Below are 19,735 nucleotides of genomic sequence, written 5' to 3' on the forward strand. Positions count from 1 at the left end.
GCTGGGAGCTGGGGGGATCCGGCTGGTGCCTCCCTGTGTGACTCAGGAGTGGCTCGGGGAGCATTCATGCGATCAAGCTGGGTGATAACAGCACCTGGCCGGGGTGCTGCTGGTCACGAGCAGGGCATTGGGAGAGACAGCCCAGGCTGGAGAGGGTTCAGGGGGCACAGCGGTCCCTTGGTCCCAGGCTGCACCTCAGGGGGATCCCATCACAGTGTCCCCCTCCAGCACCCACAGGCAATAGCGAGCCTCGAGGAGGAGCATTTGGGCTTTGCTGTGAGGTGTCCCTTTCCAGTCTGTGCTCTGTCTCTTGTCCTGGACACACCCCTGTCAATCAGGAATCGCTCAGCTGTGCTCTGCAGAGAGCTGACTGGTGACACAGGGTGCAGCCCTTGACGGGACGGAGGTGTGGCAATGCTGAGCGTCATAGGCCATGCGTTCAGACAGCTAGAAAATCACAGGAACAACACGGATCCACACAGCGGAGTTAGGTGCCGAAACTCCCCGTACAATGCATGGGCCACACAGGCACCGTACAATACAACTCCCGAAAGCCAGCTCACTGGGCAGGGAGCCAGCCAAGCCCTTGAATGGGAGAGACTGAGGAGGGGGAGGGGTCCGAGCCCCACCCTTCTCTCACAGCACTCACCTGGGCTGTGTCCAGCTGCCTCGCGTAGCTCAGGGCGTGAGTAACAACCTCAGGGCAGAGTGTTACACACCAGGGCACACACCCCATGGGGACTGGGAGCTCGATAGTTTGATTTCACCCACCAAGAGCCAACTCCCCAGGCAGGGCAACAGCCTGAAGAGGGAGTCCCAGACACTCCCCTTGGGCCCTCTGCTCTGTCCTGCCACCGAGGCAATCCTGCCTTTGGGCCCGATCTGTGGCTCAGGGAGGCCTGAGCAGGAGCTGGTGCTGCCAGCATCACCCCCCACTGTCTGCAGGGGAGGAAGGATTGAACCAGGGTCCCCATGTTTCAGGTCAGTGTGTGAAGCACGGTGCTGTGGTGGGGCTCTCTCCCGCGCTCCTGTGGAAGTTGGTTCCCCACGGCTAAATAATGAAAGAGCTCGGGCCAGGGGGATTGGATCACCGGGGTTTCCTAATTCCGACCTCTCCGGTGGGTTCCTGCTCCACTGGACAGTGTCATCCAAATAACATTGTTAGGAATCAATCATGAAAAGACGCGGAATGACAGAAATCCAGGGGGTTTCAGGACAGGGAGACCAATTCAGGCAATCAGAACAGCAGATAGGACACATTTTGAGCTCCTATGAGGCTCCAAGCAGACACGTTATAGAGACGGAAACTAGCCAGGAATTCTTGGAAACTGGGTTAACACTTATCAAAGTATCTGTTTGATTTAGCATGAGGGGGTTTGGGGGGAGGGTGTAAACTATTTCCCTGAATCGAGTTTCCACTGGCAGCTCAGTCCACCATGTCAGCGAGAGAAGAGCTGCGGTCCCTGGGCATTGAGCTCCCCGAGGTCTTTAACACCACAGCCCTGGGGAGGGGGTGCTGAGAGGGACCATCCAGTGAGGAACACAAGTCCTTCGACCATCCACCACACCCTCTTTTGGAACGGCTGCTGATGGCTCACCCCATCTGTGGGAACTGTTATCCCCTCTGCCACCCCCTATCTCGGGGTTTTCTCTTCTGCGCCTATCTGGCAGGGCAGCTCCCCTGTCTGAACGCCTGATCTGCTCCCAGTTTTGTCCCTCTGCCCATCCCTCCCCTCCAATTTCCCCCCTTCAGGGGGATTTTCCCTGCCTTTGGTTGCAGGGAGCAGATGCTGGTGATGAGTGTGGGCAGCAACTTGCAGATGTCACTGAGCAGGTGATAAGAACAGAAGAGCAAAGATCGGCCAGACGGGGTCAGACCAAAGGTCCATCTAGCCCAGTGTCCGTCTGCCGACAGTGGCCAGTGCCAGGTGCCCCAGAGGGAATGAACAGACAGGAATCATGCCGGGATCAATCCCTTGTCGCCCCATTCCCAGCTTCTGACAAACAGAGGTTAGGGACACCATCCCTGCCCATCCTGGCTAATCGCCATCGATGGACCGAGCCACCAGGAATCTCTCTAGTTCCCTGTCGAACCTTTTGATCCCAGGACCCTGCTCAGGAACAGTGAAGTACCAAATTCTAATAAAGAAACAGCTTCTGATACCAGGGCAGCTCTTCTTCCTCCTCCCCTCCCATGGGGATGAGCAGCCCCCACAACTGTCTCTCTGCCCCAGGCCTCCTTCTCATCACCCCTTCAGCCTCCCTCCAAATATCCCCTTCTTCCCATCACCTCTTCAGCCCCCCATCACTCCCTTCAGCCTCCCCTAACTGCCCCAGTCTCCCTCCCCTCATCGTCCACTCAACCTTCCCCCCCTTCCCAGGCTCCTCCCTAGCTGCCCTTTCAGTCTTTCCCCCCTACAACCAACTGCCCTCCTTCAGCCTTCCCCCCGAACCCCTTACCCAGCTGCCCCACCTGACCCCTTTCGCCTCCCTCCCCTGCAACTGCCCCTTCACCCCCTCCCCCACTCCCCTCCCTCTGCCTCTCCCCAAATCCCAGCTCCACCATGCTGAGGTTCCCTTCCCCACAACCATCCGCTTCCTCCCCATGGGGAACAGGGGCAGGAAATGCTTTTTGAAAACCCTGCTGCCAAATAAAAAGTAAAACAAGCCAAGCAAGCCCCTCCCTTGCTTTGTGCTGGGCGCCCAGCTCTCTCTCTCTCTCTCTCTCTCTCTCTCTCTCTCTCTCTCTCTCTCTGTGTGTGTGCGGGGGGGGGGGTTGTTCTCAGCACACTCTGTTCAGGGAAGGGGTGGAGTTGGCCAAAGGGGCACCTTGAATCCTTAGCAGAGAATTCCTTTCTCCACGATGTTAGCTGAGCGTTGCTGTTAAATGTCAGCCGACGAATGCAGCATTTGAAACCATCTGACGGTAAATCCCTTGCCCTCTCAGTTGCTGGAGTTCTCGCACCCTCTGCTCTTGGGAGGTCCCCACGTGATGTGGTGTCTTATTCCCATAGTGTCTTGTAGATTAGACGGGACCTCAGTTTCCACGGTAAAAAATGAAGCGTAACTCCTTCCCTTCCCCCATCTGACTTCGGAAAAATAAATTCTGTCCCCTCCCGCATCTCCAAACCAGCGCCCCAGGAGGTGCTGCGGCCAGGAGAGAGGTGCCTCGCCCCAGGCCCTGAGCTGCTGTGGTAAGAGAGGGCTTGGGTGGGGGTGAGCCCCTCTCCCTGGGGCAACCTGCACCCCAAACCCCTCATCCCCAACCACATCCTGAACCCCACACCCCCAGATGGAGCCCTCACCCCCCCTGCACCCCAACCCTCTGTCCCATCACCATCTCCAGAGGGGATCACTCTCAGACCCCCCACAATGAGAGCAACCCCACACACACACTCCACACACACCCCTCCTTGGACGGGGGAGGGAAGCAGGGAAAAGGGGGAAAAGAAGCAAGAGAAGAGGAGAAAGGAGGAAAAGGGAAACCAAAAAGGATAAACCCCCAGGTCCCCAGTGATTCCAAGGGTCACAGTCCGAGGTAGGAAATCAAATTCTGCCCCTTAAGCCAGTGTTTTCTGTGCCGAGAATTCTGCCTGCAGCAGGTGCATCAGACCCAACAGGTTCCAAACCTCTCGGAGCCTCTGCCCTTGTCCAAGGGACGTTCGTTTTCTGGCACAACCAGGGGTAGGAAAGGAGAAAACTCCACAGAGGCTCCTCCTCACGCTCACAGACGGGAATCCTAATTCTCTCCCCATCCTCGAGGGGAGACCTGGAGAAGGAGACGTGCGGCAGCAAAGCCAGGGGGGTCTCCGAGACTGCCCTGGCCCTGCACCTCAGCCCTGCCCGGCTGATGTCGGGGTCTCTCTGTGAGGTCACCCCCTCCCCACCACCTTTGCCCAATGGGCTGAGTTCCTGCAAAAGGCCTTGGTGATGTCACTGCCCCACCCACCCCTCCCCTCCAAGCTGATGTCCTGCCCCTGCCCAGCCTCTTTGGAGGTTGGAGTTGTTGCCCCTGGATCGAGGGTTGCCAACTTCCACGCCCAACAAAACTGAACACCCTTGTGCTCCCCTTCGCCGAGGTCCCGGCCCGCTCACAGCATCGCCATCTCCCTCCCCTCCGTCGCTCCCTCTCCCCCACGCTCCCTCACTCGCTCATTGTCACCACACTGAGGAGGGCTGGGGAGGGCCCCTTTTCAACTGGGTGTTGTCGGGACGCACCTGGGAAGGAGGGCTGCCTGCCAAGCACCTTTAGGAGGAGGCGTCCCTCCCTGTCAGAAAATCATCTCCCTCCCTCAGCTCAGTGACGGCCTGAATTGCCCCTTCTCCCGGCAGAGCCAGAGGATTGGAAGCCTCACTCATTGCCACACTCAGTGCTTCCGACATACACAGACTCACACACACATCTTGCAAGGAAAACCTCACCACGGAGCCACATGCACCTGTTGCTTCCCTGCCCCCTGCTCTCCAGAATCCAATCCCAAGGAAAGCTTGTCGGGCCCAGAGCTGGCAGGGCGCCCGGTGCTGGAGCATTGAAGCTACCGTGACGGCACTCAGAGGAAAGAGGCTGAGAGATGCAAGTTAAGAATTGGCCAGTCAGGTTTCCAGTCCCCTCACAGGTCATTCCCTCACTCGAGCACAGGGGCACATCTCAAATCTCAGCTGGCTCAGTCGAGCTGCATCGTTCTTGTTTCCACTCAGTCAGGTTTGAGGCCTGTTTCGCACCCTGTCTTTGAGAAGACAGTCAGAAACTACTCTCTGAAACAGCCAATGCAGGAGGACGTGTTATCGCTCCTGCCCCAACACAGACAGACAAAGAGAGAAATGTTCTCGCTTTGAGGGTGGGACTCCCTGCCCTGGGCCAAAGACGAGCACCTCTCTTTGACCTTGGTCGCTCCTTCAGCTTTTCTTTCAGCAGGGAGCCCGAGAGCTCAGGTGCTGGAGCGCTGCGTTGGTCAGTGAAGCTCGGTGAGCTCCAATGTCACTCGGCTCTTCTACCAGCAAGTCAAAACACAGGAAGGATTTCCTCATTTGACAATACTGGGGCTGTCTGAGGGTCTGTCCACACTGCACACTGAGCCTGTCTCTATGTGGCCTGGGCTTGCTGACTTGTGTTGCCAAGCCGGTGTTTGAGCATCCGGACTGCAGGGGAAACTCAGGCCTCACACTGTGTCTATCTGTCAAGGTTCCTTCCCCACTCTGAACGCTGGTTACAGATGTGGGGACCTGCATGAAAACCTCCTCAGCTTACTTTTACCAGCTTAGGTTAAAACGTCCCCAAGGTACAAACTATTTTACCTTTTGCCCTTGGACTTTCGCTGCTACCTCCAAAAGTCTAACCGGGTTTTTTATTAGGAAAGAGCCGTTTGGAAACGTCTTTCCCCCAAAAATTCTCACCAAAACATTGCTCCCCCCTTCCTGGGGAAGGTTTGGAAAAATCCTCACCAATTTGCATAGGTGACCACAGACCCACACCCTTGGATCTTAAGAACAATAAAAAACATTCAGTTTCTTAAAAGAAGAATTTTAATAGAAGAAAAAGTAAAAAGAATCACCTCTGTAAAATCAGGATGGTAAATACCTTACAGGGTAATTAGATTGAAAACACTGAGAATCCCTCTAGGCAAAACCTTAAGTTACAAAAAGACACACAGACAGGAATATCCATTCCATTCAGCGCAGCTTATTTTCTCATCCATTTAAAGGAATCAGAATCTAACGCATATCTAGCTTGATTACTTACTAAGTTCTAAGACGCCATTCCTGTTCTGTCCCCGGCAAAAGCATCACACAGACAGATCCCGACCCTTTGTTTCTCTCTCCCCCCAGCTTTTGAAAGTATCTTATCTCCTCATTGGTCATTTTGGTCAGGTTCCAGCGAGGTTATCCGAGCTTCTTAACCCTTTACAGGTGAGAGGATTTTTCCTCTGGCCAGGAGGGATTTAAAGGTGGTTAGCCTTCCCTTTCTATTTATGACTCTCTCCTACCGCAGGAAGTCATCCTAAGTTACGCTGCTCCTGCTGCATGAATAACAGAACTGGATTTGATGTAGCTTTGGTCGACTTCCTGCTGTGTCTACACTGGGCTGGGTCGACGGGAGATGCTCTTCGGTCGACTTCCCTTCCTCCTGCCGTTCCCGGCGCAGTCCCAACGGCGACCGGAGAGTGCTCTGCTGTCAATTTAGTGGGTCTTCACTCGACCCCCACGACATCAACCCCCAGTGGATCCACCGCAGCAAACAGAGCCTCCCAAACATGCTGCCCCATCCACACGGCACCACTTAGACCCGAGTGGGAAATTCAGCTCCTGTGGGGTGTGTCACCCTCATCCGCTGAAGATGCTCCCCGAGTCTCCAGGGATTCCTGCCCTAACTGCTCTCCAGCCGGTTTGTGTCCATACGCTCCCCGCGGGGAGGCTGTGAGTGGCCTGGTTACAAGCGCTGGTTGCTCAGGCCTGGCAGGGAAGGGAAGCTCCGGGCAGCATTGACAGTCTGGAGATCCCTCCGGGGAAGCACAGGCGGTGGGTGGAACAGGCGGGGAGGCGAAGCTGCGGGGTCCTGCGGATGCCCTGAAACCAGCTCACAGACCCCGGGGGTCACGCTGCCCTACACGCTGTTGCAGTAATGTTTGTACAAGGCGTGACGCTGAAAGAGCAGCTTGTGTCAGAGTGTATTCAGGCCAACGGATGTGTGTGTTAGTAGAGATCAAAGCGACTGTTCAATGTTCAAATGTATTGGGTGTTTAAACCTCCTGAAAACTCGTGGAATGTTGTTTGCACTGTTTTCACGTCTCTGTGTCCTGTTACGCTGTGATAGCAAAGAGTTGCCTTGTGTGGACCCCTGTCACTAAATAACCCCTCAAAGGAGAATGAAGGTGTGTGGGATGCAAGTGAAGAAAAGGTTCATTTCCAAAGAAGGGGTGGTAAGAAGCAGGATTCCTGGGCGGGGGGCAGGAGGGTGGTTTGCACTGTTTTTGCCCAGAGTGGGAATGGGGAACTGGGCTCTGGCTTAAAGCGGTGTCAGGCTTCGAGGGGCTGGGTTCAGAGCTGGAGGTTCGGGTTGGGGTGAGGGTTGGGCTACAGTTTTGGTTCAGGGGTTTCGAGTTGGGGGGCAGGTTATGGGGTCAGGGTTCCAGTTGGGTTCCGGGTAGGGGGTGGGGTTTAGATTTGGGGGGGAGGGTTTGGCCAGCAGCAGCATAGAAGTGCGGGTGGCAATGGGGTGCAGCCAATAGTGATAAGTCGGGGGTCTTTTAGGTCGTTTTAGTGTCAGTAGCACCCTGGGGAGGGGGGAGGGTCATGTTTACGACAGGGGGCTAAAGTGCTGGGGGAGGGGGTGGCAAGTTGACCCATCCCACTTCGCACTTCCCACACGGACACGCACAATATGGCAAACGCGCGGACGCACACACGTCACACACACACGATGACACAAAACAGCACACAACGCGACACACAAAGTAACACACGACACAGACACACACACAACACGACATGGAAAGCATCACACACATGACCCACAACATGTCTCACACACACACAAGCTCAACACAACACGACCCACAACATGTCACACTCACACACTCAACGACACACAGCACGTTGCACGTACGTCGCACACACACAACGTCGGACCCACAGTTTGTTGCATGTCGCACGTATCACGTCACGCACAGGTTGCGCCACGCACATGCACACGCACAACACGTCACACGCACACAAACTCTACGTCACAGACACAACACAGACAACACAACACACGACACAAAATGGCACACGACACTGAGACACACACACACGACACTGACACATTGCACATGAAACACACAGCATGTCGCACGTCACACACAAGATGTCGTACTTTACATGTCACACGCACAACACGTAGCACACAGCACGTCGAGTGTTGCTCGTGCATCACACATCGCAAGTTGTAGACCCCACGTTTCATGTTATACTCACAACACATCGCACACAGCCTGCCGCACGTTGTAGACAGGACGTCACACGTCGCACACACAACACAGTGCGCGTCGCACATAAACAGCACGTCAGGCGAACACTGCACATTGCACACGCATAACACATCTCACGCGCGCACAACACGACACACACCAACAAAACACTCAAGACAACACACACACAACCACATCTCACACACACACACGACACCACATGACACACAATATCTCACACACACAAACACGTCTCTCACACACGCCAACACACACACAAAACACATGCCCACACACACACACACGACACATGATGTCGCACACACGCGGACACACACAATGTCTCTCACATGCCGACATACGACGTCTCTCACACACGACACACACACACGACACACAACGTCTCATGCACACACAACACTGACACACACCACACATGACGACTGACACACACACAACACACGGCCTCTCACACACACACACACCCAACACATGACATCTCACACACGACGTCTCACACAAACACACGACGTCTCTCACAGACACCCACACACGCCCACACACACACAACATACGCCCACACCCACACACACACACTCGCCGACACCCGCTGACACACGACATCTCACACGCCCACGACACGACATACGACACGTCACACACACACAAGACGGCAGAGGACACGACACCGAAATCATACGCGACACCGACACGTCACACGACACACAAGACGGCAGAGGACACGACACTGAAATCACACCCCGGAGACGACCCCCCGCGGGGGCGAGAGCGGAGCGGGGACGGTCGGGGGAACTCGGTCTCTGGGCGGCGCGTGGGGCCGGTGTGGGCGGGAGGGAAGAGGGCGGCAGGGCCGAGGGCGAGATTCCCAGCCCCCGTCGAGCGCTGTGGAGCGAGGGCTCCGGCTTGGCTCTCGCAGCGGCTCTGGCGAGGAATGGTGCCGGAGCTCTCGCTGGAGGGGAACGCGGCAGGAGGGGCCTGAGCCGCTTGGGCCTCTTTCCAAGGAGGCGGAACCAGGCCTCCGCTCTCTGCCCGCTGCAGACCCGGCTGCCAGGTCGGCGCTGCCAGTTCCTCGTCCGCACTCGCCGTCTTCTCGTGTGTTCGCCAACTCGCTCTCTCCCCTCTGCTCTCCTGGTGCCGTCTCCCTTTGTAGGACACGGGTAGGTGTGCATTCCCACAGGTGAGGTCTCGGGAGCCATGGAGAAGTCGGAGCGGAGGAAAATCATGCAGGGCAGTAGAAAGGCTGCAGAAAGTACCTGAAGAGACAAAGGGAATGAGAAGGGGGGAGTCCAGACTAAGACAGGAGTCTAGTCTGTAAAGAGAAACAACGGGAAGTCTAAGCTACAGAAACTCTTCAAGTTGCCAAAAGACATTTAGGATGGGAAATGACTTCTTGAATCCAGTCTCTTTAAGATCTTAGGCTTAGTACGTGTGTGTATTTGTATTTGCTTAGCCATCTGCCTTCTTCTGTTTGCTATCCCTTATAATCACTGAAAATCTGCCTATTCTAGTGAAACTATTTTTTGTTTATTATTATTATTAAACTCAGTTTGTGCAATGGGTGCTCCGGGAGGAAATGATCTGTGTGTTACTCCAAGGGGCCGCCCGGTGTCACTCTTGCTCCATGAGGGAAATGATTTGTGCAATACCTGGTTTAGCCACCCACTGTCACTGTTGGGCCAGGAGGGAAATGATTTGTGCAATACCTGAATTGGCCACACAGTGTCCCCATTGCTCCGTGAGGAAATGCTTTCTGCATTACTCCAAGTGGCCACCCGGTGTCACTGTTGGTCCAGGAGGGAAATGGTTTGTGCATGACCTGAATTGGCCACACACATCACTGTTGCTCTGGGGGGGGGATTGTTTGTGTGTTACTCCTGAGTAGCCACGTTGTGTCACTGTTTCTCCATGAGGGGAATGCTTTGTGCCTTACCCTGTGTGGCCACCCAAGACAACACACACAACAAACACAAAACATCACGCACACAAAACACGACACACGACACTCACACACACACACACAACGCGACACCGACACACACAGAGAGAACACGTCACACATACAGAAACACGTCTCTCACACACACACAACACAGGACACCGACACACACAAACAACATGACACACAAATAAAATGACACACAAAACTGCACACAACACGACACACAAAAATCACACACAATACACGACACCGACACATACACACACACACACACGAGACGAGGCACAAAACGGCAGACATGACACAGAAATCACACATGACACAGACACCCACACACAATACGACACACAACACCTCACATGACACACAAAACGGCACATGTGACACACACACACAACACGATGCACAAAACATAGCTCACAAAATATCACACACCCACACACATGACACACACACAGAACAACATGACACACGACACACAAAACGGCACACAACACGAGACACAAAAATCTCACACAACACATGACACCGACACACACAACATGGCACACAACACGGCACACACCGTCACATGCACACAACACAGCATACAACATGGCACACACACACTCAACATGGACCACAACACGCACACATAAACATGTCTCACACACACAAAACGACACACAAGTCACACACACAACACGTCACACAACACATGCAACACGACACACACAACACGTCACACGGCAGAAGGTTTCATCGAGGAGGAGGATGTCCCGGGGTCCCCGGGCAATGCTCTGGGACTGCTCCCCAGGAAGCCAGGCAGGACTCTGGGGAAGTCTCCTCTCGGGGAGCAGCCTGTCTGCAGGACACACAGCTCCCCCGGCTCCACCTTCCTGGCTCTGACCTCGGAGCCTTCAGCCTCCTCTGCCCCTCCCTGCGCTTCCCACAGCCAGTCCGCCCAGGCGGGGTCCTGGGGGGGCAGAGGGTCCTGCCCCCCAACTCCGCAGGCAGACGGGACTCTCAGCCAGCCAGGAAAACAGAGGTTTATTAGACCACAGGGACATGGTCTAACACAGAGCTTGTAGGTGCAGAGAACAGGACCCCTCAGCCGGGTCCATTTTGGGGGGGGGCAGTGAGCCAGACAACCCCGTCTGCCCTTCACTCCATGTCTCCAGCCAGCCCCCAACTGAAACTCCCCCCAGCCCCTCCTCCTCTGGGCTTTGTCCCTGTCCCCGGCCAGGAGGGCACCCGATTCCTTTGTTCTCCAACCCTTTAGCTCTCACCTTGCAGGGGGGAAGGGCCCAGGGCATCAGGTGCCAGGAAAGAGGGTGTCGGCCATTCTCTGTGTCCAGACCCCTGCACACACCTGCCCTCCAGAGCTCTGCAACGATCATACACCCTTACCCCACCCCCTAGATCCTGAAGAACTGCATACGGGAAACTGAGGCACCCCCACACGATTCAGAGGAAACATGAAGTCCTGCTTCATCACAGATGACTCCAGGAGGTGAGTTGCTTGCTATCCTACCATGTTTTTCTGTCTCTCTCCTCTAGTATGTTGGCCAACACACACATTCTGTCTCTGTCTCTCTCCTCTCCTGGTGCCAACGATGACCAGACCCCAGGTGCCTGGGCCCCAGTGCCCCGCCTGTGCTCCATCTCTTCCTGTATCTGCCTCACCCCTTCTCCCAGCGCACACTGCCCACCGCTGCCTGGATGATTTCCCCCTCTCCTCCACTGCACCCCCCTCTGTGGGGTCCCTGCCACTCACCGTCTGCCTCCTCTCCCCCACCCCCTCCCCCGCTTCCCCACGGGTCACTCTGGGGGCCGGTTTTCTTCACCATCTTTGTGCATGATCTGGAGGATGGGATGGATTGCACCCTCAGCAAGTTCGCAGATGACACTAAGCTGGGGGGAGAGGGAGATACGCTGGAGGGTCGGGATAGGGTTCAGAGTGACCCAGACCAATTAGAGGATTGGGCCAAAAGAAATCTGATGAGGTTCAGCAAGGACAAGTGCTGAGCCCTGCACTGAGGAGAGAAGAGTCCCATGCAGTGCCCCAAGTGTGCCATGTCCCCGCCCCGAACCGACCCTCCCGGAGCATCCTCAATTCCATGAAACAGCTGTTCTGCGGTGGGCAGGAAGTGCTGGGAGGGAGAGTGGGGAGTTGCTCAGTGGGGGTGTGTCTCTCTGGGTGGGGTCTGTGTGTGTTTACGCACAAGCTGATTGTGATGTCACGGAGCCAACAGCAAAGAGTGTTGGGGGTCAGCATTCTTGCCCTGCCCTCAGTCTGCCAACTGGCTTGGTTGACAACGGCTGGTGACCCAAGGAGCTGCTGAGAGACGCGGACCATCCCTCTGTCAGCAACTTCTTGAATCAGCTATTTCCACAGGTGTTTGAGGAACATCCGGGGTGGCAACTCTCTTCACAGTGTGCATGATAATCAAGGTGGGCCATTTCCTGCCTATTTCCCCTTGTTTTTTCCTACCTCCCCCCCAGACGTTCTGGTTAAACTTGGATTTAAACTTGGAGAGTGGTCAGTTTGGATGAGCTATTGCCAGCAGGAGAGTGAGTTTGTGTGTGTGTGTCCCCGGGAAAAAAAGGGGGGGGGTGAGAAGTCCAGCACAAATCCAGGCTATGGCCCACCTTGATTGCCATGCACATTGTAGGGAGAGTGGTCACTTTGGATGAGCTATTACCAGCAGGAGAGTGAGTTTGTGTGTGTATGGGGGTGGGGGGGGGTGAGAAAACCTGGATTTGTGCTGGAAATGGCCCACCTTGATTATCATGCACATTGTGAAGAGAGTTGTCACTTTGGATGGGCTATTACCAGCAGGAGAGTGAGTTTGTGTGTGGCGGGGTGGAGGGTGAGAAAACCTGGATTTGTGCTGGAAATGGCCCAACTTGATGATCACTTTAGATAAGCTATTACCAGCAGGAGAGTGGGGTGGGAGGAGGTATTGTTTCATGATCTCTGTGTGTATATAATGTCTGCTGCAGTTTCCACGGTATGCATCCGATGAAGTGAGCTGTTGCTCACGAAAGCTCATGCTCTAATAAATTGGTTAGTCTCTAAGGTGCCACAAGTCCTCCTTTTCTTTTTACAGAAGGTAATTCCCAGATTCTTTCCCTGCTCATTAGATCGCACACGACAGGTCGGTGCCTCCTTCTCCTGGGGACGGGTGGGGGCGGGTGTGGCAACAGGCAGGTCTCAGCGTTCCCTTTTGATTTGAATGTGGCCATCTCTCAGGTCTCCTCCTGTTTCAGCCGGTCAGGTTCTTTGGAGGCAGATTTAGATGATTTTATCTTTCAGCAGACTAGTCGGGGGGGATTTCCAGGGATAGAACCAAAAGGGAAGATAACAAAACTCGTGTAGAATTTAGATTGAGATCTCCATCAATAGTCTTTCCCTTGGAGTTGCCCCTAATGCACTCCTTGCCTTCAAGTTGGGAATAGAAACCCTTTGTCTCCTGTCATGACTGCCAAAGAAATGTGTAAATGAAGATATTCTATGATTCTATGATTTACACCCATCAGGGGACACTGTCTTTTTGAGGCGGGTGCAGCTGGCTTGGGATGGTGCTGATGATGGATAGAAAACAGGCTGGAGTCAATGACAGATGGGACCACAGAAGGGGAAGGGGAAGGGCATCTCCATAGAAGGTCCTGGGTGCTCAGATACCCCAGTTCTAGGTACCCTGGCCTGTCCCAGAGAGAAAAGACAAAGAGGGGCCCAGCCCCCCGACAGTCATCCCATGGACAAGAATCTGGTTGGGAGTGGGCTGAAGGTTCCCGCTGGACAAAGGGGAGCTGAAGTCCCCCAGCGTCCTGGAATTTAAGCAATGCAAGCTTCAAACCCTGCACGGGTGGGGCCTGAGGGGCACCCGCAGAAGGTTGGGCTGGACAGGGGCGGCAGGTTTCTACAATTTTTGGTGGTTTCCAGAATGGGACCAAGTCCTGCCTCCCCGTCCACCTCCCCCCACATCTGCCTAAGGCTCTGGGAGTTTGGGTATGGGAGGGAGAGGGAAAGGGGTTGGGCTCTGGGAGGGAGTTTGGGTGTGGGCTGTGGGTTGCGGCAGGGAGTTGGGGTGCAGGAGGGAATGAAGGGTGCGGGGTCTGGGCTGGGGCAGGGGGTTGGGGTGCAGGAGCAGGTGTGGGGGCAGGCTCTGGGAGGGAATTGGATGTGTGGTGTGGGCTCTGGGCTGGGGCAGGGGGTTAGGGTGTGGGAGGGGGTGAGGGGTACAGGCTCTGGGAGGCAGTTTGGGTGCAGGTGTGGGGTCTTGGCTGGGGCAGGGCATTGGGTGCAGGAATGGGTGGGGTGGCCAGGTTCTGGGAGGGAGTTCAGGTGTGGGCTCTGGGCTGGGGGAGGGGGTTGGGGTGCAGGAGAGGGTGCAGGTCGGGCTCTGGGAGGGAGTTGGGTGCAGGGGGTGGGCTCTGGACTGGGGAAGAGGGTTGGGGTGCGAGAGCAGGTGTGGGGGGAGGCCTGTGGGAGGAACTTTGGGTGCGGGATCTGGGTTGGGGTTGGGGGTTGGGGTGCAGGAGGGGGTGCGGGCGCAGGCTCTGGGAGGGAGTTTGGGTGTGGGGTGTGGGCTCTGGGCTAGGGCATGGGGGCAGGGTGGAGGAGGGAGTGCAGGGGGTGGACTCTGGGAGGGAGTTTGGGTGCAGGGGGTTGGGGTCTGGGCTGGAGCTTGGGGTGCGGGAGAGAATGAGGGTGCAGCTCTTACCTCAGGGATCTCCCAAAAGCGACCCACACCCCCCTCTGGCAGCAGCTCCTAGGTGGGGGGTCTCTGCCCATCGCTGCCCACGGACACCACCCCAGCAGCTCCCATTGCCACAGATGGCAGAGTCGGCCCTCGGGGCGGGGGCAGCGTGTGGAGATCCCCCCACCCCCGGGGCTGCAGGGACGCGCCAGCCGCTTCCGAGACTGGCAGGCCACACGGAGTGTAAGCAGTGTCAGGGTGAGCCTCACCCTGACATCTGGTGGTGAGGTCTGGCAAGTTGTGGAAAAGAACTTCAGGGGCCGATCTCATCTGCATAGGCACACCCACCCCGCCTAGAACGAGGCCATAGCTGCCCAAATGGTCACTTTGGCTGCTGTGGGATCCCCAGTGTCTCTGTTATTGGGGCAGGAAGAATAAATTGTTATTACCCTGATTATGGGAACTGTGCTGGGAACTGTACTTGGCCTTTTGTTATGATGGAGGGACTCACCATCAACTAAGTAGCACTCGCTAGGCAAGGGTCATGGGTTCCAAAATGCTGTGAATTGAGAGAGGTTGGGGGTAAGTATTAATACTTGGTGCCGTGGGCCCCTTGGTGATGGACTTACATGCTAATTGCTCTTCCTTTTCTCTCCACTGTGGAATCTCAGAGCTAATTTTGATTCCGTTAGGACTCTAGTTACAGGCTGTTGAGCTCACTTTGGGCGAATGGTGTCCCAGCACTGAGGCTCCCCTACTACAAGCTGACTTCACCAACGAGCTGAACTGAGTAAGAGCCGAAATCACTGAGCGTTGTGTTCAGTAGTGGGGGAGCCTGAAGATCTATTGTGGAGAAGTTTGTGGGACGGCGGGAGCTGCTGGTGGGCCGCGGAGCGGAGCTGAGCGAAGCAGTTCATGGGGCGGCTGGTGGAGTGGAGGCCTATGGGGCTGTGGGGCGGTCAGCTTCAGATCATGTAAGGTGCCTTTTACCCCCGCCCCCATCTCCACCCAGGTTGGGAGGTAAAGCTCTGCAGATAAAATTTTGAACTTTGGGGCTGCCCTGACCAGGGACAGAGACTTTTGGGTCATTGGACTTTTGGGATTTTGGGTGATTTGGGGTTGCTGGACTCAAGAACCAAAGGGAAAGGGCATGCCCCAATTTGCTTGGGGTGGGTTTTTTTTTTGCTCGTGGGTTGTGTTATGAATCCTGTTGGTGGTGTTTCCCCAACATAATGCCACATTGTTTCTCTCTGTTATTAAAAGGCTTTTTGCTACACTCAGACTAGGTGCTTGCGAGAGGGGAAGGATTGCCTCTGGGAGGCGCCCAGCGGGGGTGGTACATATTTGTCCCAGGTCACTGGGTGGGGGCTCGAGCCGGTTTGCATTGTGTTATTGGAATGGATCCCCTAGATATTGAACCCGGCCCTTGTTGCTGCCAACTCTGACGGGCAGAAGGGTTAAACGGAGCGAGGGTGGGCAGAAAGCCGCCTTAGCCCCCTTGTGCTGCCGGTGATGGCGGTGGGGGTCCCCGGGCCCTTTTAAATTGCCCGGGGGCAGCAGGCGGGGCTGGGGGAGACACCGGCCCCCGGACTTTGGTGGAGCCAGGCCCCCGTGGTCTTATGTTGCTGGAGCATGGGCACCAGGGGCCCAGATGAGGCGCCTCCCCTGCGGCTGGAGGAGCATGGGTGCTAATCCACGTTTCGGCGGGTTGGTTTTTGGAAGGTTAAATGAAGGCAGCCTCTGCTCTGGGCTCGCCCAGTTTCAGGGCCTGACGCTGCTTTGCACAACGATGAATCTCGGAACAGGCCAGCACTAAAATGACGCCAGAACCTGAGGAAGGAAAAGCCTCCGGGTTCGTCTGTGGGCCTTGACGCCGACCGAGAGCTGTAATTTGACTCGCTTTGTGGCTGCGGCCGGTAAAATGTCAGGACAAAGTCGTCCCAGTGATTGTGACACTGGGTTTGAGGCGGCTTTGGTCTTATTAAAATGTAACTAGCATGGAACACTTGTGTTTTTAAAGGTGGCTTCCCCAAGCAATCCCAAGTTGTTCTTCCCAGAGCTGGGTGATGGTGGGCAGCAGGGGATCTCCCCAGTCTGTGGGGGAATCTCTCTGGGCCCCACTGTTAGTTCTCCAGACTTTCTCCCCCTAACCACGCACACCCCTCCCCCACCCATTATCAATGCTTTACAGCGACCCCTCCCTCCCCTTATGGGATACAGCCTCTCGGTGCCAGAGACTGACTGGGGCTCCCCTCTGCATGGCCCCAATGGGGAAGGAAAGGGACCGATGGGGGAGGAAGAAGACGGGCAGAAGGAGTCAAATGGGGCTAAACCAGAATAGAGGAGATTTTCTTCCTGTTAAAATGGACTGGAGTCTCATTGCTGGAAAGCCACAGCTTGAGTGAGGTTTGAACCGGCAGCCTTTCAATTGCCAGGCAAAGGTGCGAACCACAGAGACGGATCACGGCCGACTTCCCAGCGCTGTCCAAGGAGCCCCTGCAGGGGTGCAAGTGGTTAGTGCAAAGGGCAATATTGCTGGGGTTGTGAGTTCAAACCTTCCCTGCAGCCCTGGTTTCTATTACCCCATGGAGCTTCCCCAGCTTGCTTGTCCTAATTCACATGGAAAGTGCCATGAGAGGAAGGTCTGAAATGTGGACGTTGGTGCAAAGCTTGGGACCCCCCACCAATGCTGCCATTAGCTGTGGGTGGGTTGCTCAGGGGCAGGGAGAATTGATTTCTTTGCTGCTGAGAAAGCTGCCAGGACAGGTCCGTGGGCACCAGAGCTCCCCGCTTCTTCCAGCACATGCCAGGCTCTGTCACTCCTGGAGGAGGGTCATCGAATCATAGAAGATCAGGGTTGGAAGGGTCCTCAGGAGGAATCTAGTCCTACCCCCTGCCCAAAGCAGGACCAACCCCAACTAAATCATCCCAGCCAGGGCTTTGTCAAGCCTGTCCTTAGAAACTTCTAAGAAAGGGGATTCCACCACTTCCCTAGGTAATGCATTCCAGTGTTTCACCACCCTCCTAGTGAAAAGGTTTTTCCTAATATCCAACCTAAATCTCCCCCACTGCAACTTGAGACCATTCCTCCTTGTCCTGTCATCTGCTATCACTGAGAATAGTCTAGATCCATCCTCTTTGGATCCACCTTTCAGGTAGTTAAAAGCAGCTATCAAATCCCCCTTCATTCTTCTCTTCCGTAGACTAAACAATCCCAGTTCCCTCAGCCTCTCCTCATAACTCATGTGTTCCAGTCCCCTAATCATTTTTGTTGCCCTTTGCTGGACTCTCTCCAATTTATCCACATCCTTCTTGAAGTGTGGGGCCCAAAACTGGACAGTGCTCAAATAAATCGGTTAGCCTCTAAGGTGCCACAAGTCCTCCTGTTCTTTTTTTTTAGTTATTAAAGAAGTGTCAGTAAAAGGTCAGAATGCGATCGTCTCAGTCCTTCTCTTGAAAAGTGTAAGCTCATTAATTAGTTCGCCACTTCATCAAAAATAAAGGGGACATGCACCAGCCTTTGTCATGTGAGCAACTTTCCCAAGCACTTTGGACAAACTCAGGAGTAAGTATAAAATAGTAAAATAAGTTTATTAACTCCAGAAAGTTAGATTTTAACTGAGTATAAGTATTGGTCACAGAGGTCAAAAGTGGTTACATAACAAATGAAAACAGACTCCCAGTCTAAACTCTAATTTGAATATACTAAGCAAGAATTGGATCCAACAGCTTTTCTCACTCACTGATTGCTCCAGGCCATGTTGAGTTCTTAATACACAGACTGAATTCCCTCTCAGCCTGAGACCAATCTCTGCAGTTCAAATTCTGAGTCTTCCAGACAATCTTCCAGGTGTTGAGATTGGGGAAGAGACAGGCCACGTGGAGGTGTCTTTGACTCTCATTCATATTTTTTCTCCAGCTGCTAGGTAGATTCTTGCCGTGATGCTGGGGTTAGTTAGCCCCCAATATGGAGCAGCAGTTTGCCTCCTGCACCTTGTGGTAGGCATGTCACAGCTCCTTCATTTTGACCCCGCACGGCAGTGTGTCCCTGTCATGGCCCCTTCCTATCACGAAATCTGAGTGCGCACCTCGGGAGTTACACCGCAGAAAGCTGCTTTCCTGTGCAGAAACTTGCCCGTGTAGACAAGCCCGCAGAGGACTTCCATAAGAACGCACGACAGGTCATAGACTGGGTCAGACCAGTGGTCCGTCAAGCCCAGTGTGCTACCTGAGAGCGACCAGTGCCAGATGCATTGGAGGGAAAGAACAGAACAGGCTTGTTGACCTGCAAGGTGAGGGTCTTTCACCTTTATATTTAACTTCATTGTTGTCGATTCCTACTTATCCTATATCTAACTACCCCTCCTCTGAGGTCTCTGGGCAAATCAGGTGTGAACCACTCCTTTGACACAGACGTGTCCCAATCCAGCTGAATTGAGGCAGAATTTGGGCCAATGTCAGTTTGGAAAAGGCCTGCTTCACCCAGCAGGTTTCTCAAAGTATCCGTTGCTGTGAACCGCATGTCGTGTGGATGTGCGAACTCCAAAGATAGCAAACATGAAAAAAAAAACCGCAAAGCCGGTTCTGAGGTTTCCAGAGCCAGGCCTGAGGGTTAAAGAGCTGTGCTCAAAAGGACAAGGGGGCTCAGCAGCTATAAAAAGAACTAGTTGCAAAAACAAAACAAAAATTACATGAAAAAAAACAACCAAACAACAACCACCCAGAAAAGCTCCCATCACTCGCCCATCACCATTGTAGATCTTGACATCTCCTGCCTAATGTGACATCTTTGCTTTGCGAACAAGAGCCCTGGGGAACTCTCTGGCTCTTTCCCTCTCACTGGGGAAAAGGTTCCACATCTTCTCTCAAGTAGTTTTCCTCCCAACAGAAGATTTATTTTAAAATTTACCAAATAAATTCCATTTGAAACAGAAATCATTCCAGTCTATACTGGGTCTCTATTCTCGTACATGCTATTTCTCTCACATTTTCCCCCAAACCTGATTCCTTTGGAGTCAGGTTTTTATTGCAGGATTAGCCACCATTTGCTATTTTGTAGGAGGGGGCTAGAAGAAAACCTGAATTATACTGTAACACTGAAAGTGATCACAGAATCAGCCTCTTACCTTACACTAATAAACTTC

The sequence above is a fragment of the Lepidochelys kempii genome, unplaced genomic scaffold (assembly GCF_965140285.1).
Source record: "Lepidochelys kempii isolate rLepKem1 unplaced genomic scaffold, rLepKem1.hap1 scaffold_29, whole genome shotgun sequence".
Classification (NCBI taxonomy): domain Eukaryota; kingdom Metazoa; phylum Chordata; order Testudines; family Cheloniidae; genus Lepidochelys; species Lepidochelys kempii.